The sequence below is a fragment of the Haliaeetus albicilla genome, chromosome 10 (genome assembly GCF_947461875.1).
Source record: "Haliaeetus albicilla chromosome 10, bHalAlb1.1, whole genome shotgun sequence".
Taxonomy (NCBI): Eukaryota; Metazoa; Chordata; class Aves; order Accipitriformes; family Accipitridae; genus Haliaeetus; species Haliaeetus albicilla.
The window spans coordinates 10,288,450-10,310,870 of NC_091492.1; the positions used below are offsets into that span (position 1 = coordinate 10,288,450).

General features: G+C 40.0%; 1 protein-coding gene across 2 annotated transcripts in view; it reads left to right on the forward strand.

The window, feature by feature from the left end:
• Positions 1–7,373: 7,373 nt before the first annotated feature.
• CDH5 (cadherin 5) overlaps positions 7,374–22,421 on the forward strand; it is a 30,225-nt gene continuing 15,177 nt past the window's right edge. The window contains exon 1 of one of the 2 annotated variants that reach the window (XM_009921307.2): positions 7,374–7,611. The gene's annotated coding sequence lies outside the window, so the exon portion shown is untranslated. Of the gene's footprint in view, positions 7,612–18,657; positions 18,778–22,421 lie in introns of those variants that run through there. The other variant, XM_069793424.1, reaches the window with a different exon arrangement.

The window sequence follows — 22,421 nt, forward strand, 5'->3', positions numbered from 1 at the left end:
ATTTGCACAGTGTTTGGCAGCGAAACCAGAAATAAGGCAGCCTAGGTCTGGGGGTATAATAAAGGCAGTGCATATAAATGAGTAAAAGTCACTGAACCAATTTACAAGGCATTAGTGCATTGGCTCCCAGACTTCAACCCCTCAGCAAGAATTCTTTCAGAGCAGCTCTCTCCACCCTCCTTTTGGCAAACACTCAGACGCGCTCAGCCCAGCGGACAGATCCATGAACAGCTTTTATAGAAAGCACATGTACCTCCTTCCCTTTTCCCATGTGCTATTTTAACAAAACAAAACCCCCGTCTGAAATCCTGTGCCCTTGGGAAAAGGGTGGCAGCGATGTGAGATGCGGGTCCATCTGATCTCTGTAGCAGAAGCCTGTGTAGTCTCACACGCAGTCTGTGCCGTGCAGCGCAGCCTGGACCCCACGCCTCACACTTCTCCATTCCCTCACTGGCACCTCACGCATCGCAGCCTCTCTCCCACTCCGCGAAACCATATGCCAGAGAGATCTGGCCAGCCCCAACTGTGATCTGCCAACCAGCTGGGGCTGGCACACTGTGCTCCAAGCAGGGCCACGGCTGCACAGCAGCGAGACAGCATGTGTGCGCGTGTGTGTGCGCGCGCCTTAATAGGGCACAGCAGAGCATTGCTGGAAGATGCTCCAAGCGCAGCAGCAGAGCGCTTCTGCCCATCCCTGCATGATGAAATGGGGGGGAGAGAGATGAACCGTGGCCTGGTGCAGGAGATGCCAGCGTCAATGGCATGACTTCACGCATGGAGATTAAATCACTGAAGTGCCATGTAACAAGATAAAAGGAAAACCTAGAGACTTCAAGGGGCATCAAGGAAAGCATTTAAGATATGGGTCATTTCATGTCCTGTAAACACCCAATGCAGCTTCCTTTCCAGGAACTTGTTTATTTGTAGACTCATCTGGTGTGGAACAAAGCACTAGCGAGACACATTCCTTCCTGGCAAGTTTACAAGTTGATACAGTGCAGCATTGGGAAGGACACTGAGGTGAATGGCACCCCAACATCGCCCTGAAAAGCAGCTCCAAGTCTGTGACCTACTCTTTGTTGCATCCTAGTCTTTTCACCTCAATACTGTAAAAACTTACTCTCAAGATAAAACTCCTTCCGCACTTGATTAGCCACAGGAATCCCAGCATCACAGAGCTATTTGTGTGCTGCAGCTTTCGGGATGACATCTCTCCGATATCAGGAATGGTTATTTGGTATATAGCTTGCAGTTCAAATAGTAATCTGGCTTTTTTTCTCCCCTGAGGCTCTCACGGAACAGTAAGAGGCAGAAAAATTAGGTTTCAGTCCTTTTTGAAAGAAAAATCAACATTTATTTCAAACGTTTTTTAAAGTTTATCTAAAAACTTCTGGTTTAGGGCTTCCTAGCAGACATCAACTTCGGAACAAGTCAAACAGCCAGTGTTGCCGAGTGCAGGGACTGAGATCTGCTACACTTGATCATGCCACCACTGAAGTCAGGAGCTTGCAGCCAAGCACTGCAGCTGGCAACATCTGACCCATTAATGGGGAGAATGTCATATGAAAGCCAGTATCCGGATGTGCATATCAGTTACGTAAATAGTGTAGGAAGGAAAGAGAGGAGGTCACATCCCTGCTTCTCTCCAGCTCCCTACTGATATGCTGCATCCCTTACAGAGTGCCCTGGTTTTGGCTGGGATAGAGTTAATTTTCTTTCCAGTAGCGGGTATAGTATTGTGTTATGTTTTGGATTCAGTATGAGAAGAATGTTGATAACACACTGATGTTTTCAGTTGTTGCTAAGTAGTGTTTACACTAAGTCAAGGATTTTCCAGTTTCTCATGCCCAGCCAGCAAGAAGGCTGGAGGGGCACAAGAAGTTGGGAGGGGACACAGCCAGGGCAGCTGACCCAAACTGGCCAAAGGGGTATTCCAGACCATGTGACATCATGACCAGTATATAAACCAGGGGGAGCTGGCCGGCAGGGTCGGATCACTGCTTGGGAACTAACTGGGCTTCAGTCCGCGAGTGGTGAGCAATTGCATTGTGCATCACTTGTTTTGTATATTCCAATTCTCTTTTTTTTTTTTTTTAAATTATTATTCCTTTCTCTCCTATTAAACTGTTTGTATCTCAACCTATGAGTTTTACTTTTTTTTTCCCCGATTCTCTCCCCCATCCCACTGGGTGGGGGGGAAGTGAGCGAGCGGCTGCATGGTGCTTAGTTGCTGGCTGGGGTTAAACCACGACACAGAGTGAGGAATCGCAGCACACCGTGTGTCCGGAGAAACACAAGACAGAGCTCAAACAGACGGAAACCTCCCCAGCTCCTCCTGCCCCAGTAGCTCCACAGCACTACCTCTCCATCACCTACTGCAGACTATGGTTCTGTTTATTTTTTAAATTAATGCCACAGATAGAGTGTTTGCACTGCAAACTTGACCAAAAATTAAGAGGGATGTTACCCCTCTCATTTCAGACCTGGCATAACAGAGAGAGAGAGAAACTTTTCTACACCAAAACATGAGCTTCCCATTTACATTACCAGTCAGAGGTGAAAACTGGGCTGCTTCTACAGTCATTGGCAGTGTTAATGAATGAAAGGTAATGATTGTCATCATTTTTGTTTAAGTGGGACAAGAAGAGATTGTGTTGGTTTGGGTTTCTATTTTAAGGGACATTTCAATTAAAGCAGATATGTTCTTTGGGTGAAAAAGTTTCACTGAAATCAAGACTGTTTATAAAAAAAGTTTCTGGAAAATTTTTGATCAGCTTCACACCTCTGCATTAGACTTGCTCTTCAAACTCAAATCACATATCAAGGTTAGTGTGCCTGAGTTAGCCTGCAGGCTTGCTTGTTAAAATCCCCGTGGATTGTGTTTTCAATGAACAAATCAAAGGGATTCATGATTCCTTTCTTTCAGTTCAATGGTGAGGCAGTTTCATTTTATAGCTCCTGCTCAGAGTGCTACTAAGAGTTTTAATACAATACGGGTGCATTTTCTATCATCTATTTTTTCCTGTCATTTCCAAACAAGGAAACAAGATCATTTGGGATCATTCCGCGCTGAACATTTGAGACGCAAATCCTGCAGTCATTAGTCTTTATGCAGCCAGAGGTCTCATATATGATGAGAGATTTGCCTGATTAAGGAGCACAGGATTTAACCCTCCATGAGAGATCCAGTTTAATGAAATGCGTATGGTACAGCCGTAACAGTACTCTGGAAAACATTTCAGAGAAATGCTATCACATGTCCCCAGCAAACATCCAATTCCACCAGCCTTAACTAAAATTCCTCAGCAGTTTTTTAAATATACCTTATATTAAAAAAAAATCAGAGCTACATTCTTTTGTTTAACAAACCTGACAAAAGGAAGCTGAGTCAGACTCACTCCAGGATACGCACCTCAATCTGTGACAAAAAGGAAAACACTTACCAAGCGGAAATGGCTAAGAGCACTGCACTGCCCTGATTAAAAGTCCCAGAAATAACAACACAACGTTCTGAAGTGATTATGCTTTCCACACAGAGCAGTAATTGTTATTTTTTAAACTTTAAGTAATGCTCCTTCCAGAGAGGCTTCAGACAACAGTCAGATACCATTGCACATTAAAAATGGGAAGGATCTTACAATGACTATCTGAGCTGTTAAAAATTAGCATTTCAGGTTTATTTTTATAACCGAAAGAAAGCTTATGCTCTTCCCTACCATAATTCTTAGCTGGGCATAAAAATACTGACACAAGTATTACTGCTGTGACTGAATTTCAAATCTTGGCAGACCTTCACTTGCACAGTGCCTGTAACGTGCTGGTTTTAGCAAGACAGACTACTAGGTCTAACCTTTATAAACAGTTACAAAAGCATTCTTGATCTGTACTGCCAAGTGTAAAGCCCTTCTCCAGGGAGATTAGGACTATTGCTTTTGAGAAATTAAAACATGATCAGTTGCAGCTGTGTCAACAGCTGTCTTTGGTTTTGATGACTGTGCTTATTTAAAAGGGCTTACTTATCATGTGGAATTTCACCTTAACTAGAATTACTTGCAAAGAAAAAAAAAAATCCATGCTCACTCAGTGAAAGGCATGGGATGTTTTAGAAACTTTTCTGGAATTTGTGCTGGTTAGGAAAGCAATGAACTTGTTCCTACAGCTATGGTTTCCACGAATTCTTTGAGGGCAACTTCACAGACCACTGATTAGATGGGACAGCGAACAAGCACTACCGTGAAAAACTGAAACAAGATGTAACCAAAAGCTATTATCATAAGAGTCAGCCTGCTTTGCTGGCTATGCAGAAAGTAATGAAATTGGAGTTTCAGATCACCTGACCAATCTCCTCAGCAACAGATAAAATACAATTCTGAAGAAAGATGCAAGCTTTAATCTTGCATTTATTCTGTGCAGTTATCAATTCCATTAACTATACTAACACACTCACAGGTATCTGTGTATAGTGAGAGCAGTCACATTTAATAGATTTAGCATAGTAAATGAGGGCTCTGTTCCTGCCCATTATAACACATTCTTCCTTTCAGCAATAGCAAGATGACAGTTACTACTTTAGATTCCCAGAAATGTCAAATTCAAACTATGCACAAGCACCTTCAAAGCAAAGTTGAGTTTTACCCCCTTTATACAAGAAAGGAAAGACTATTTTAAACTTTACTAGCATAAATAGTCTGGAAGATTGCTCAGACACCAGCATTTAAATAACACAGCTAACATTATATGCTGATCTGAACCAGATATATCTAACCCAGGTGCCACAAAATCAAAAAAATAGCAGCTAATTAACATCTGTGGGAAAACCTCAGGGAAAAGAGCAAATGATCCAGGAGGGACAGCTAGATATAACATGGAAGAAAACTTGTACAGCAGTGCTAGACAGACCAATGAAAAAGGCCTGGTGTCATCTGGAAAAAGGAATGGAAGACAAACACTGTGAAATGCCAAGTAAATCATTATCTCTCCTTTTACTTGTGCCACCAGTTCCATCCATGAGTCACATAGAGTAGTGCAAAAGTTGTTAGATGCTAGGGATTCTATTAATTTTTAACCTATTCCTTTCACTGCCAGATGTTTGACTATTAAATAAGATTTCATACATAAAATAAGGCACCTAAAATGTAACTATACCTGCCAATGTTGTCCAATCATGCAGGATGTTTCTCGTTAGCAAAACTTAGTGTGAATTAATAATATTTGGTTTAAAACATTATCCCCTTGCTTGCTAAAGACACCAGTCACCAAGGAATTCTTCCAAAGTTATATGATTTGGCCCTAATGATAAAGAAGTCCGAAAGTCTAAAATCTACAAGAAAACCTGCTTGCTAGCATTTTGAATCAGCAGTTTTATGATGAAATTCACTGCCTAGCAAGCACAGCAGTGCAAATGTCTGGGATTAACCAGAGGGTGTGGAGTGGTCTAAACCATTAGGAGCTTTGCCACCTCTCGGAGAGGGCTGCAAAGATAGGTTCTTAATTCAGTAAAATCTCAATGGACACTTCCTCATAGCCAGAAAGAAGACTTAAAGAATCAGTTCAGCAGACATGAAATCTATGAAGCATAATGTGGAAGGTTTTGAGATATTAAATCAGGTTTCTAAAATTTAAATCAACATATCTTCCTCAAGGTTTATAAACGGTTTTCAGTTATTCTACTAAGATCTGAAACAGAGCATGCTGAAAATGCCTTTAGAAACTTTCTCACTTCATTCCTTGAACTTTTCAGTTCAGATAAAACAAGTCAACTAATACAAAGCTTATTTAGCAGGCATCAAAACAGACCTTGATAAACTAGGCCTGTTGCCTCAGGGCATATATAGAGAACATAGGGGTTTTCTCTTTCCCTTTTCTGAGCAGTGGACGTGAAGGGCTCCCTTATGCTCATCCTTTGTTTACATTAGCTAAATGGCATGCTTACTCCCAAGTCCACAGATATGAACATCAAAGGCTATGCAACGGTTGTAAATACAGTTGAAGTCATTTGCAAAATTAAATCATATCTGGGACCGTTGTCTGCTGTGGGTACCAGATTATCACTGAGCTGCATCCTGACCAGATAACTGCAGTTCCCTGGAAAACTCCTATCAACATCCTCCCTGCTCTTCTCTCAGCAATGACACAGGAACAGCTTATTTTCTTGTAAGGAAACTTAACTCTAGTTGGTCTCCTTAGGTAAGACTTTGAAAAATGTGTCCTCATTAGTTGCTTAACTTTTCTGAATAATTAATGTATCAAATTTTTTAAAAAGCCATTCATCTTTGCTGCTGTACATCACAAAAATGTGAAACAATCTAACCAACCTCAGCCTTCTAGCAAGCCAGGAAATCAATGCCATCACCTGTGCCAAACTGTGATGACAAATAGGGGCAAGAGAGTATTTAACTGTGGAACATTATTATTTAAAGTCCTACTTAAGATACATTGAACATTTGCCTACATTTATTATAACTGGTTCAAAAAAAGTGAGTTTTGAGTTGTCCCACACTTCTCACATTTTCTTCTGCGTTACTGAGTAAAAAAATTCCTCTTCCATTTGTACTGTACAATGCCAGAGATAGACCTTTGAGTTCAGTTTTAACATGCAGAGAGGGGTCAGAAAGTGGCAGGTGGCACTGAAGAATGCATCACAGTCCCCCAGAAGGGTCTGGGCACTCAGGCTAGGCTGTAGAAAAGCCCACTGCCTCTTCAGGTTGGGCTCACTGAACAATATCCTGACTTAAAGTTTTATGCCGGTGACAATATTAGAGACACTGATGCCTGTGCTTTGGTGAGCCTCACCCAGGCTGCCACAGCCCAGCAAGTCAGCCTCAGGAATGTAACAGAAATGCTGAATCTTTCCCTTCCATCTGCCCTGAGTGCTCTCAAGGCTCTAAAACTGACAACAATATAGATGTTACAAACATTTTCTCTTTCAGGAAGGCCCACCTACACTGTCTTGCTTCCGGGGTCGTAATTTTACCTGTGAAAAATACTGTTGAATTTCATTTTTACATCCAGAGCTGACAGAGCTTTACAGGAACCCAGTCTCATTCATATGAGGGCTCTAACTTTTTTGCTTGCAGGTATAAAAATCCTTATAGATAGGACATCTCCAAACTGCTTTGAAAATCCTGTTTGTGCAAAACAGGCATAGTTTGTGCTGATTAAATATCAGACACTATTTAAAATACCATTCAGATGTTTGCTAACTCCTAAAACTCTTTATAAAATGATACTAAATAACGTACCAACTTTTGTGTTTCTCTCAGAGCCAATTTCCTTTTATTCAGCTCCCTCATTAGAGTCAGCAACAAATAAGTAGGTATAGCAATAATAAGGCTAAGTTTATCTTGTTTCCTCCACTCCCTTTTCTCACTGTATTACTAAGATTTGGAACAATAACAGGATGCCGGGATGCAGGATGGGAAAAGGCTGACTCCCAGCTGGAAAACCTTGGAGACTGAAGAGCTGAACACTCCCAGTATTGCTTAATGAAGAGAGAAGTGGATTTTTCTATTTTATCTTCATTTTCTGTATACTGCTTAACATTTTGGGATACTGTTGATTTTAGTTTGCCTGATTTGGGGACAAACTGAAGCTCCACAAACTCTGATTCAGGTAAGGGATAAATGCTATTTGCTGTCCTTCAGCTATGAAGTTCATTTCAAAGGTTTTTTACCTCCACCAAAAACCTCTTCTAATGTCTTAAATAATTTAAGAAATACCAGCAGACAGGCTATGAATTTTATACATATCCACAGAATCCTTTGCACCTAACATTGACGGCACTTAAACCAAATTAAGTGCAGACAACAGCGGAGCTGTTTACAATTGACACTGGAAGAGGAAAATCTCTGGCTTTCTTGGGCTATACCACAATATTCCCAGATGTTTAAAAGAAGAGACATTTTATGCTTTTTTGTAGTTCTGTTTTGTAATATTTAGATTATATTGCTGATGCTCATTGATAATGGAAAAGGGAAAGAAATGATACTGCAAGTTGCCCCTGTAAACCCTTTAGGAAAGGATTTCACTTGCAGCGTGGACAGTTACAGGCTTAGTACTGTTTTGAGTGAGCAGGTGTACGCTGTGCTATGATTTGATTCAATATGTTTTATCAAAGTGGGGGTTGACTTGGTATCTGTCTTTAAGGTGTTATGGCTTTATTGTGACCAATGCCAAGAGGAGGTGAAAGCCACTATGTATACTAGCCAGCTTTGGCATATCTCTCCTGCAAGAGATTTGTTTAAGGCTTAGAGGGGAGTTTACATAAGCATGTCAGTGACTTGGTCTCCTAAATCTCAGGTTTAAACTGGCCCAGGTACTTTAGCACCCTAACCCTGGACTACCGGGTTTTACAGCCCCTGTTCTAAAATACCAGCAATTCTTGTTTTAGAAGTTTCTTGATCTCAGTGGTCCAAAAAGAACCATTTTTTTCTGATGAGGTACTCTATGAGCAGTGGCTTGATACAAAAAGTTTGTTGAAAAGGCTTTTTATCTTGTCCCTGATAGTGTAGCAAGTCCCTGAGCTAACAAGTTTGCTGTACAGCTTTCAGAGACAAAGCATTTATGCATAGGAGATGAACTGATACTGCTTTTTCTTTAAGAACTCTATTCTGCAATAGTGGGACTGTCAGTGTGCACAGTACCTTACTGTGCTGCTTGTCACACTGTAATAAAGATAAAGGAAGGAAAGAAATGCAAGGAAAAAAAAGATATGGAAGAAGATGAATTTCTGTGAGAAAATCTGTTCCATTCTTAGCTACCAAAAACATTAAAAGTTAGTTGCTACTGCAGTTAACAAAGGTATAGTTAATCAATGTGTCCCTGCCTCCACTGATTATAAATCATTATATCAGCATTTGTAAAAGCATACAGTATTACAGATGTTCATGTAGGAAAAAATATTAGACAAAAGCAAGGATACTCCAATGATTTACAAAAGCTTCTCATCTTAGGCTAATTTGTGCCTTGTAACAACAACCAATACACCAGAAACAAATCACAGACATGCTGACTTGCAGTTTATCTGTGCATCTCCAGGACTTACTTTTTATCCTTAAATAAAGGGTGACCAACAGGAAAAAAGGACACAGGATTAATTTAGCATATGAAAGCCTTAGAACAGTACAGTATACTATAGAGAAGAATGTGAAATTACAAACAATAAAACAAATTAATTTGAAGCAAAATATAAACTCAATTAACAAATCATTCCTGCTTTGTCCACAAACCTGGGCTTTATTTTTCTGCAGTGCTACAATGCTTCTGCACTGCATTGCAACAATAAATGTTTCCCAAAGCTTTGCTCTTTAACGTAAGATCATAAAACTGTTTCTTCAATGTTTTAAAACAAATGCTAACACTGAAATTATGCCATGAAATAGCTACATGTCACTCAGCAATCTGGAGCTTGCAGAGCGCTAGATGCAGGGCTCAGTGCTAAAGAGGCACCTTAGGCAGAGAAAGTTCCACCCAAACAGTTAACAGGTTTGTTGCCAGGTTTGCTTCACATCCTGCCTCTGTTGAGTAAAACAACTGAAAACAGGATATAGGTAAAAATCACTGGGGATGGTTTATAAGCTCCTCTGATTTATAGCACTTATGGAACAAAGGACTTCACTGTCCATCCATAAATGAGTTACTTCAATTAATATTTCAAATGAAAAATAGAAAAACTTTTTAAAAATTCTTTTTTCTTGTCAGGGTAAATGTCTACAGAACTACAGGCTTAAATCAGGCCAGCTGATTTTCAAAAAAAGCAGAAGTTCACAAAATAGAGGTAACAGTATTTCTAGCAGCTGAGCCTTCTGTAAGGAATCTTCATGGTTATTTTGTCACGCATTCATAATTCTGTTTTTTGTTCAGGTTCTAGAAGTTTGTAATTCAGAGGTTCAAATGTTAGTGCCACAAAGAAACTAAGAGGTTCTCTGTGAGAAATCTGTTGGCCATGAAAATGTTCTGGTGGGTTTTTTTTTAAACAAGTGTCTTTCCCTTTGTTATCCTTGTGGGTTTACAAATTAAAAATCCCTCAAAGTTTAGTCCTGCACACTGGTGTGCCATGAGTCTATTTTGTACATATGGTGCTACACACATAGCTGTTAGGCAGGCAGTCAGATTTGCAGCCCAGCTCTCCTAGGTGCTCATTAAAGCCCACAGACATCCACAGAACTGGAACAGTTCAAGAGCTGTGTTTTCCAGGGCTGGGCAGAGGGGAAACTTAATCTGTCCATTACAGGTGTTCACACTGCCAATGCTTCAGTTTTGGTACTGAGTATATCCAAGTGAAGATTTACAATCAGTAAACCAGAAAGAGTCAAACAGGTGGATGGACACTCTGGCAGAGTTTTCTCCAGACAAGTCTTTTTGTGTGAGATAGACAGCAAAACCGTCTCACAAAAGATTAGGAGCTGCATGTGAAAGTGTTATCAAGTATCACCCATTAAAGGGTCCAGAACTTGTAGTGAAAAATGACTGATATTTTAGAGGAAAGGCAAGCGTGGTTACCTGGGGACACACTGCAGAAATTGTACGGGAACCCTTCCAAAACACCAGCGGAGAGGAAAGAGTATTCTTCTGCCCTAACATTGTTACCCGAAATGCAAGGAGTTACAGAGCACCACCATAGTTAGAGGTAGACCAAAAGCAGAAATGTTTTAAATTCTTCATTTTTCAAAATCCAAAAAGGTCAGTTTTATTGTCATCAAAACCCTCCTGTTCCTGTGGGATTTCACCACCATCCTTTGCCAAAACTTTCGGAGAAAGAGCCCCCCGTTTCTATTACATGTTCTTTTAAAAAGCCTACTATCAGTCTCCACAAATTAGCAGTAGCCCATCTGGCTTTGCCCCGGCTAAAGTCATCCATTTTTCTGCATCCTCTTCTCTCCCCAAGCCCACCAGCGACATCTGGAATGGTCCTCCTGACACCTAGCAAAGGTCATAGGGTGCAAGGTGGGTTATCTGCGGCACACACAGGCCCTTGTCCTTATTGTGTATGACAGCATAAAGGGAAATTCCACTTCCACACTACGTCTGGAGGATACAGTTGAATTCCTTCTTCTGCCTTTATCCACATTTCTAAGCAATGCTTTGGGAGGAACAGTCTTCCTTTTCCCCTTCCTTTTATGATGCTATCTGCTACGAATTTGTGTTCTGGAAATCCTCTAGGAGTGCAAGTTCTACCTTACAACATACCACTTGAGGAGACTAAGCGCCTAATGCTGCTCTCATGCAAATGATAGGAAATCCTGCCATTGATGGGAATTGTTCCTGTGATAGGTTCAGCTTCATTGGCAGAATCTCCACTGGCACAGAGTTTTAGGTTAGCTTCTCCATTCTTTTTGTGGGATAATCCCTCCCCCTACCTCCAGTCCTAGACCTGAATTCAGAGGAGATTTGCATTATCTCACTGGCTTTTATTGTCATTATCTTTCAGATATATATGATCTGTCTGCAAGAGAACCAGTTTACTCATATTAAAGTTAGGCCAACCAATCAATACTACTAATAAGGTATCAGACTTGTCACCACCTAATCTATGAATCCAAACCTAAAAGGAATTAGTATGTGTTGTCTATTTGCTCAGTACTGTTAATTTAGGTTTTTAGGCTGTCATTATAACATAAACAAATACTGCTACACTATGCACATTTTCGTGTCATCCAGATTACCAAAGCACTCCACCTAAAACACATATCCAGCACAGAAATTAAGAAGCGAGGGCAGAAAGCAGAGAGCACAAAAAGCAGGAATGCTTTTTGTAATGGGTTCATTTTACAAAGACAATAATGTGAACTTGACAGTGACAAAGCTATTGCAGAGCTCTATCATCTGTAGCACCATTTAACAAACACATTTGCTTTGTACACTAGATTAGCTAGCAGCAGCCTTGGTAAAAGTTTAGGATTAGAATAGATACTGAATCATCCAGTAATTGGACTTGGAGATGACTTAAGTTTCAAACAGGAAGAAAGGGGCACATTTCTCTTTGGAATATATTACGTCATTTTCCTGCTGTGAAATTGTGAGCTGTATTACCTGCCTTATATGGATTGATCTTCGGCTTGTTTAAATGAAGAGAAAGGTTTCATTCGCACAAGAAAGGGATTTTCAGTGGCCATGATTAAAATATGAGCTGTGGGAGAAATAAACATTCCACTTAGCCCCTAACTAAGGAGGAAAAAAAAAGTCCCACCTCATCTTAAGAAATATCTCCAGCTGTGCTTGGATTCAGGCAGCAAACCCACAAGGGCAGCACTGCTGTGAATAAGAACTTCCCAAACAGTCAGGTTACTTGAAAGCTGTCAGCTCCCAGGGGGGTGCAGGCTGCTCACCAGTGCTCACCACACTGAGCCCCAGCAGGGCAGCAGCCACCAGCCTAGATCCTGGGTGCTGCCTTGAGAAGACCTGTGAGCGGAAATGTCCCCAGGTCAGCCACCTGAAAGCCCCTAGGTCTCACTTTTCTCACTTTCACAGAGACCTCTTACCACATGTAAACAAAAGCATGGCCTGCCTTGGAACAGGGTCACTCCTACAGTCACGTCTTACATGTGGAACTAGCACTTACTATGGTTGCAATCTGTTTCATGAAGCAAGTTCTCCTTGGGTACAGGTTCCCTCATTGCCTCTGGACTGTGGTTGTAAAATTCATCAGATTAATGACCTGCTTAAGCCAGTGCATAGATAATGGAGCAAGACACAACACAACACTGTATTAAATCACAATCACTCCCACATGGAAACCCATACAGAAAAAACATCTAGCTCTAAAAAAGTCACAAAACTTAGAACAGCTGTCCTCATCTTTTTATGCTTCCCTGTGTCTGAAGCCTGAATTTTCAGGCCCTCCAACTTCCCTTTATCAGCACTGTCAGCTGGAAATTTGCTTCCCTAGTTTTATTTTGATTTGAAGATGAGATTTTCCTGACAAGAGCTAAGCTGTAAGTAAAAATATTAAAAGGCTCATTGTAAATTTGTAAGAGCAGTAATAGTATCATTTGTATCATCTCACAACACATGGAGATTATAACAATGGAAATGTTCCAGGAAAAGACTGTAACTATAGGGATGGGCAGAAAAGGTCTTAAAGTTAATTAAGCCTGGTCTGGAAGTCTAGTTGAATAAGGGCAGGAAATAGAGAAGAATGAACTGACATTTGAATTAGACATTTTAAAAAGGGAGAAAAATACTGAATACTAATTACCAAACAAAATATATCCAGACACACCCTGGTTTTTTAGCCTCTTGCTCAACCAGAAAACAAGAGATTTATGTATATGTACATGCTTTCTTTATCTGCCACAAAATTAATTTTCAGAGGAAATACTAATGCATTCAGTTACCCAGTAGAATAACCTGGACAAAGGAATCAGAACACACAGCCAGCTAAACATGATTCTTCTGCTTCAGATTACTGTTAGCGCAATAAATACCAATTACTGTGACCTGTGCACGATGCTTGTGTTCAAGACAGATACTTTTGCTCTTGAGCTTTTGTTGAAGGAAAATGTCAGAAAAATCTTATCTGCTGTAAACACAGCTACATTGTACTTTAAAAAAAATCATAGTTATTGCATGCAGTTCCTCAAAGGATGGGGACTTTTCCTTAATGAAAGCTCGTCAGTTGGAGCTCTGTGCTGGGAAGCCTCTCTGATATTAAGGCTTTATCAGGAAACAAAGGGGAAGTGGAAGAAGCTCTCTAATACATTATTCTCATATTGTACCTTATTTTGTTTCAGCTTGGCCAAACTCTTAAACATTCAGTGACAGCTTCAGCTAATCTCTGCGTACAGCAGAGCTAACCAGGGGGCAGTATCAAAACAGATCAATTCTGAAATGTGCACACAATTTATTGTAGAAAACAAAGCTTCTGGTTAGACATGCTTAAGAAATATTTTTAGTGATCACAAACACCTCCAATGTACCCGAACTGTTCTACTTCTGCACCGGGATGAGCCAAATAATTTTTTGAGGATTCTCTTGTCCCGTTCTCATCCAAACCCACACTCCCTAAAAATCAAACATCATCATCTGAGTGTGGGAGGTGCTGGGGATTAGGGAGGCTCAGTGCTGAGACACCTGCATCTCTGTCTCTCCTACCAGAGCCACAAGAGTTTGGGCTAAGCAAAAGGAAATTGTCTCAAAGCAAGTGAGAAAAAAGCTGGATCTACAGCTGCATAAATATGCCACTGAGACTGACAGAGCCTCAATCATTCTTCAAAGTCAGTGAGACCCTTAGCAGCAATGAGTACACCTGACTGCAAAGATCATCCCTGAAACTACTTTTTGGATACAAGGAAGAGAACAAGTTCTTTGCCTGTCTGTAACACTGGCAGTGCATCACTATTTTCAGCATCTGTCTTTATCAATAATTAATCTGGATGGGAGATATTTTCCTCTTAGCTTTTTATTTTGGACAAAGAATTCATAGGGGAAAATGTTTGCAGTTTCAAACTATGCATGCAGGGTTTATCCCACCCATTTTATTAGCTCACTTCAGAACAGAAGGGCTATATTTAATGCAAAGTTAATCCCCCAAAATAGCTCAGATTTCAACAGCATTTGGCAACTGTCATCAAAATATGTGTGGCCAAGAACAAATTTTCTGTCATTTAATTGTTAGTTTCACCCCTGCAACATCTGCAAAGCAAATAAATCATATTAATCATAGGTACTATGAGCTTCATGATTTTAAAAAATGGAACACTCTAAATCAACAGAGCACAGAATCCATATGACACGATGGTGATGAGGTGATAATATTCTGCACCAACACCCAAACTCTGCTTGTGCGTTTGAGCATACTCACTAAACACCAGAATACTGCTGCTCCTTAGGAGTCATTCAGCCCTCATGTACGTGGTCCCAAAGCTCAGAAGCTATAGGAGAGTAGTTTATGACCTTAAACTCATTGCTGTCCATGCTGTCAACAACTAACAGAAAGCCAAAATCTTCTGTTTATGATAATATAGTTAATTGTTATGAAACAGTGTCACAAATTGGCTTAATAATTTAATCACAAATAGGCTTCAAAATATTTTAGCAGCTGGGTTTAGCAGCTGGGCACTGTGCTTAAGCACATTTTATCCTTTGTTGTATTTTTTACTAACATATTTGTATGTGAAGTAAAAGGCTTTATGCATGGAAGGACTGGACAATACCACTTGCTTCTTCTTTAAAGCACTCATCCTTTTTGGGGTCACTTCAGGGAAAGTTCCTGTAGGAAAGCATTATATGACTTCATGGCCAGAGCAAGAACTCTTAAGCAGCATCAAAACATACATAGTTCAGTGTTTCATGTACTGTATCTGTTCAGTTTCAAATTGGTTATCATCAGCTCTCAAGTATCTCTACGGCCTCTGTGATGACAAATAACATTATAATGAAAAATGAGTAAAGACATTGATTCTGCACCTGGCATGATACATGACCTGCATGCTGAGAGTGTGAAATGGGGAATATTCTTAAAACTCACCTAATGATTCAGCGTGGCTCTGATAGACCTTCACACATATTTCTCTACTGGGCAAGGTAGAAGGCCAGCAGTTTTACTAAGACTGGTGGATTATTTGCTAGACATACCAGGATGCTCATATGAAAGGAAAACAGTCATCCCTTAAAACAACAATTAGACTGCATAACTGATCTGATGAGGAGAAAGTCAGTGCTCTCACCACTCATTTTAATGATTTCAAAGTATTGTTTTACCTTCATCACATACATCATCCTCACCACAGCAAACAACCCTCACTTAAACAGTGCACTGTCATTTCAACAACAGAAGTGGTTCAAGAATTATTAATTTATCTAGTCCAAAAACAATGCTTCCTTAAGGTCCATGAAGAGACCAGCCAGTAACTAAAACATGTATTTAATTTGCTTCTCAATTATCAGATTTGCAAGTAAGAAACTCAGATTAAAAAAACAGGTTACTATAGATTGATAGAAAAATGATTTAATTAAAGATTAGACTAGGAATCATAGCTTGTGCACATGAAACACAGAAGCAGTCCCTCTTGGTTGGATAACTTCACCACATAAGATTTTTTATGTGCTGCATAAAAAAAAAAAAAACCAGCTTCTCTCCGACTTATATGAAAGTTGCATACTTTTGTACATACTATACAGTCACATGTTTTATTAGATCATGTATGAGATTCATTTCCACAAACAGAAATGTTTCAGATGCCCAGATGTACTTAAACTAACACTATCCACAAAAGGCTACCAGTCCCTGAAGAACACAGAACAACTAGGCACAATCTATCAGCCGATCTCTTCCAAATTTTCCCAGAAAAGATTGAAGTTTTCTTGAATACTAACAGAAGCCAAATTCCAAGCTGTACAGGGGTTATGTACAGGTAAATCAACTTCTAAGCCAAACAAATTGTGAACAGGAAATTGAATCTGAACCTACACCAGCAACACACATTCAATAGTTTTATAAATAATCCTTTCTTTATCAGATAGGAGTCATGTAGGAACGTAGACAGCACTCTCCAAACAGCAAACATGTTTTTGTAAGTTTTTGGAAAATATACATTAAGATAAGGTTAACCATAAATTGAGAGAAATCAACAGAAGTTAAATGTCTTCCTACCTTTGAGATTTTGGGCCTTGGTGCTTGACTGTCCAATAGACTTGTCTCTGAATTCTCTCAACTAAATCAGCATTTATCAGCGAAGGATTTTTGTAAACCAAAGTGAGATCATGATTATGTCTTGCACACCCAGCTAACACGCAGTAAATGTAATGAGTCTACTAATACAGTTATCAGGACACCTCTGAAGGTTAGTGCTGTAAGGAATAGTGGTTTTGAGCTGAAGTAGTACCACCAACAAAATTATTTCCCTGTTTGTCCCAGAGGTCATGCCTGTATGTAATGGGATACATTCAGAGCAATTCAGAGCCAAGATGGACAAGAGCACAAAGCACAGTATTTCTGGCCTACTATGATGGCTGACTGCATCTGTAGTACTGCACCGTTCATAGATTAAAATAAGCAAAGCCTGCTACAGGCTAGTCTTTCCCCACTCGTGCCAACATTTTTATTTTTGTTAATCTACCCAGCTAAAATATTATCAGGCACATCACTGATGTAAAACAAACTACAGTGAAGTCAGAAGAATTTACTGATGCAAGATCAGATCCTGCACCTGACTCGCCCTGCTTGTCTTGTGATCTGTGATGAGGTGACCTCTAGCAAACAAACTGCAAATGTATACATCCCTTTTCCATAAAAGATTCTTGGCAAGGGAACAAAGGAGATCTTTGTGACCTCTTACAACTTTCTTCCTCACCCATTTCTCTAAAATCATTCTGTTTACAGCAAATGTCTTCTTAGACCATATATTTCTTATTTTCAGTTCATTCAGCCTTTTCATAGGCCCTTCTGTCAGTATTTACCACAGCACTTTAATCCTGGAGTCAGCAAGTCACTTGCTAAAATGCAAGCAAGGGTGTCAGGAAGCTCTAGGAGGACATTCATGCAGATTTCATTATTACTGCTCACCCGTCTTCAGTGCACAAGCTCTCACTCACTAGCTTGGGGGGTGACTTTCTGTCTTTTGGAGGAGGGGGGGGAAGCCAAACCAGTGCTTGCCTCCCCCATTTTTAGCCAGTTCTGTATCTGAGATAGCAGAAAGCCTGGGAGGCCAATTTGGCTGCCTGCTTTCCACTAGGCAATGAATCTTTAACACATACAGAGTAAGCATTTATAGATCTTTTATAACCAAATTTCTTCAGTTCTGGAAGAGGCATCTGTCCTGGCTGAGGACTCCATCCACCCATGAGATGAAGTTGTATTTTGTATCATCCAGGAGAGAATTTTCTGGTGAGTTGAACAGACAGGGGAAAAAGCATTAATACATTGCCCCCAGACCTACCAGAAACTTGGAGCTGAAATCACAAAGAACTTTCAGATGAGAATTATTCTCTTTTTTCCTGGAAAAAATATGAGGAGCCAAAACCAGAGCCAAAATAAGTACTACTGAATTATCTCCTCAGCTATATCAATCTACAGTGCTGCAGCATCAACACCAAGAACTGAACAGCACCAAATGCACACAAGAGTGCTCTCACAATACTGAGAGATGTGTGGGGTTTTTTTAAAGAAGCAAGTTTAGTTAAGATATTGCTGAAGTGGCTATTCATTCAAAGGTACTTTCACAAGTATAAGATGTCATTTTATAATCAGTTTCCAGGCAGGCATTTGCACTCCAGATTGTTTAGTCATCAAAGTGGCTATTTACTCAAAGGTACTATCATGCATATAAAAAGTCATTTTATAATCAGTTTTCAGGTAGGCATTTGCACTCCAGACTGTTTAGTCATCAGTGGAAACCACTTCTCAGATGCATAAAATCGACATAAGGACAATCAAAAATATAATACCAGGTAGTCAGGCACTAGGCCCATTTAAATCAGCTCAATAATCTGGAAATGAAAAAGCAGCACAGTGTTCTCAGGAAAGGCCTATTTTAAAATGAATCATTGTACACTGTTGAGGACATGTGACAAGCCTTAATAAGAAATGAGAGAAACACTGAATAACCACCCAGAACAAATTATATCTGAAAATGCAACAGAAAAATGATTGCTCCAAGTCAAATGTTGCACAACTTACTCAGTTTTTTTAAGTGATGTTACTAAAGTTTGAAGACCTACCCTAGTTCCCGTTCTCACCGTACTTGCTATGTGCCCTTGACTTCTCAAATTGTAAGCTCAAGGGAGCGAAGGAGGATCACAGTTTTGCAGCTTAGATGCCAAGGAGAAACTGGACTGAAGGTAACAATTATACCTATGTGATTACTTTGCTGCTGTGTTTCTCTGGATTTGATAGAAGCTGGTTAGAGCAATGTTGTCTAATTATGAGATGAAGAAACTGGGAGAACAAAATCTGAGACTGTTGTTACTCCTGACCCTGGTCCGCTGTCAGGAGGTGGCAAACGCATTTAAGTCCTCAGTGCTTCAAATGTACCTTTTGAAAGGGATACTGCTTTTTATCTATCTGCAGTACTTTTCACAGAGAAATGAGGTGGATTTATCAATTCATGTTTGCACAGCTGTTCCCTGAAAGGCAGCGTTGAGTATTGCTAGGACTATTTTCTTGTAATAACATTTTGCCTGCTGACCAAAACTACAGGCATTGCAAAGAAAAAGATAATTTATCCCCCTCCTGTGTTTGGTTTGTTACCTTTCTATTTCTTAATGCTCACTGCATTCACACATATACCTTTGGTCTTAAACATCATGTAGATCAGAAATTAATGTTAAAAATGGATTCTGCATGGCAGGGTTGTTCAGGGTCGTTACTTGACACTGGGTCAGATTCTGCTCTCTTTATATCTATCATGGCTTCGCTGAGCATAGTCATTTCGGAGCTGTTTAGATGGTGTATCAAAGTAAATTTTTTGCATCTGAAAAAAATTTTTGAAGTGTTGTCTACTCTGTATTGTAGGGTTTAATCCACTCTAAATTCAAAAGAATTTTTTGCACAGAGCTACTTAGGAATACTGGAGAGGGTGCAGCAGACAGGAGGGGGAAAGACCATCAGAAAATACTTATTAAACTAAACTAAAGCTATCCAAAGTCAACTTTTCTGAAAAAAACTTTTGTGAAGAATGTGTTCCTAGTTTTCTTTCTCTTTTAGCCCAGCCAGTGCATCCCCACGGGCATGCACCCATGCCAGCACCCCGCTCCCCAGGACACCGCAGGGCCGGGGCCTGCACCCACACACACATCAAGGGCAGGTTAAGATGAGCAAATGCCCCCCTTCAAGCTCCGTATTTCTCCCAATTGATTGAATACAGTATTTCAGATATTTCGTATTCCCTACATTTACATGGCTGCAGGCATGACAGCTGAGGTTTGATTAACAACCAGCAACAGCAAAATTTCCAGTACTGTGGAACGGAATAGATTATGTCCTCTAGTATGGATTTATTAGTAATTTTGTTAATATTTTCTGCTTTGATGAAACTGTCGTTTTTGCATGGGATTTTTCATTTACATTTACATTGTTCAGTTTCCAACCAAGATACTGTAAGCAAAAATAATCATTAAGTTTCCAGCTCAATCATCGATAATAATTTTGTTTCCAGCTTTTCTGACAATCAGGTATGCAAATTATCTGAACAATACAGACAAAAACCTTTTAAAATTTATTTATTTTCTGGTGTATGATAGCCACTTTAAGCAAATTTCTCTCTTAGGATATCCCTTATCACTATTTCTAGCAGTATTTCTGTTTTTTAGATGCTGAAAAACAAAAATTCTCAAAGATTAGCATAAGATTTTAGTCCAATCAACCAGAAAAATACATCATTTCAGCTACAACTGTCTCCTCATTTACCAAAGTCTCACACAAAAACCTGGTTTAACTTCTATTTAACATTCAAGCATAGAACAAATTTATTTGCTAACTAAACTAACCTCGCATAAGCATTAATATACATTTTTAGAGTGAGAAGTAAATGAGGTAAGAGGCAAATACCGGGAAAAAAAACCACAAATGTTCAAAAGAATATTTCATCAAACATGTTTTCATTACATGGAGACCTTATTTATATTAGCTGTTCATCAACTTTACAGTTGATTACTTACCAAAACAACTTGTAAAATGCAAACTTTTAATTAGTACAGTAGTCTGTATCTCCACCTGACTTTTTTTTAATAATTACTCCCAATCTGCGAGAAGAAACTACACCATATGAGTCATGTGTCCCATAAATCAGTTCGAATACCAGAATTTCTCAGTTAACTGTCTATAGTACCCTGCAGACCAAGAGTTATTTGCTAAAATAATTCAACACATAAAATGAATAATGTTGGTTGGAAAAACCCATCATTTGCTGAAAGAAAATTTAAGAGCAAAGCAAGAAGCTTAGCTATTTGAATAAACCATTCCCCTGCTAACTTTAAGGAACGTTTATGGTCCCTGCTTAAATTGAAAGAAGTTTGAATTATTGGTCTAATCAGTTAGAGACAGAGGGGTAACTGGAGACTGTACATTAAGGTAGACCAGCGATGGGACCTCATGGCAGCATGCGACAGAAAGCCATCCATGGGACAGATCGGTCACCGCACATGCTGTGCTGTCCCCTTCTCCGAAAGCATGTGGCCGCAGGGGTCATTACTTGAAATGGTGCATCTTGGTTCCTTTTCTCAGTCCTGGCTGCCGCAGCAGACATGAAAAGAAACGAAACGCCAATCCCTACATGTCATCCACCTGTCTGTCATCCGTCAGAAACTCTCTTGCTTCTGACTCCATGGGAATGCATTCCCCTGCTCAGGCATGGGAATATCTCTCTTCTGCTACTACCTCTGGCATTTCAAATGAGATCTGCTGGAAAGGAAAACTACCACGGCCAGAAAAGAGAAAGCATTTATTACAGCTTGTCAAGAGCTAACATCCATGGAACATGGCCTTCACACCAGGACAGTGCCCTTATCCAGTTACTGCTCGGCAGGGTCCTGCTTCTGAAGTGTTTGTATGTGCTGCCAAAGAAGAGTATTCTTAAATACTGTGATGAATTCAGCTACGGATTCAACAGCAATGGACTTCCAGCTGCTGAATGGAAAACTTGCATGGTATCATAGAGGAAGTCTTCTCAGAGTCAGACTGTCCTATGGAGCAATGCACATCAAATGTCCCTAGAAAAGACAGCATTGCAAAGTGCTCGAGTGTGCAGTATTACTTCTCCCAAAATGAGAAATCGTGAAAGTTGCCAAAGACAAAGCAAGAGGCTTTTCTGTATCAGTCTGTGTTTGACCTACAGTGCATACCAGAGGGCAGACCAAACTCCACCAAATTGCTCCACAAAGGAACCGTGAACTTACCAAGGAGACTGGACAAGTATTAACAAGGAATTCATTAATGAGGTGTTAAAGGAAGAGAAGCCACCTCAAAATCTAAGAACACAAAGATGGACCTGCTGAGTGGAAGGGGTAGCTTAAGTTTCAGCTGAAATGTGCATATATTTAAAAAGATTGAGTCTAGCGCTTTCTGTATTAATGGCCAAGCTTTCAAACAAGGCCTGAACTGTGAAACACGTACAGGCCACCTCCTTCAAAGGACAGTTCGCATTTGCTGCATGGATCCTCATGAATAATCACGATATTACCACAGTCCCAGAGCTCCTATACAGATAACCGTACACTCGTTATGAATTTGAGCCTTCAATTTCCGATAAGCAGTGCCCCTGTGTGTGGATACCAAAGGTCCCAGAGTTGCTGTTACTAGTAATCACTCTCAGCAACAGTGAGAAGTACCCTGAGGAGTTTGACAGAGGGCACGGCAGGCTCTGAATTGAGCATTAATAAACAGAGAGGCAAATACTAGGAAAATATTACTGGGAAGACACAAAATTTCTCTTCACAAAGTAGATTTACACTGAGACCAGTATGCTTCAGTGGAGATTTGACTATTT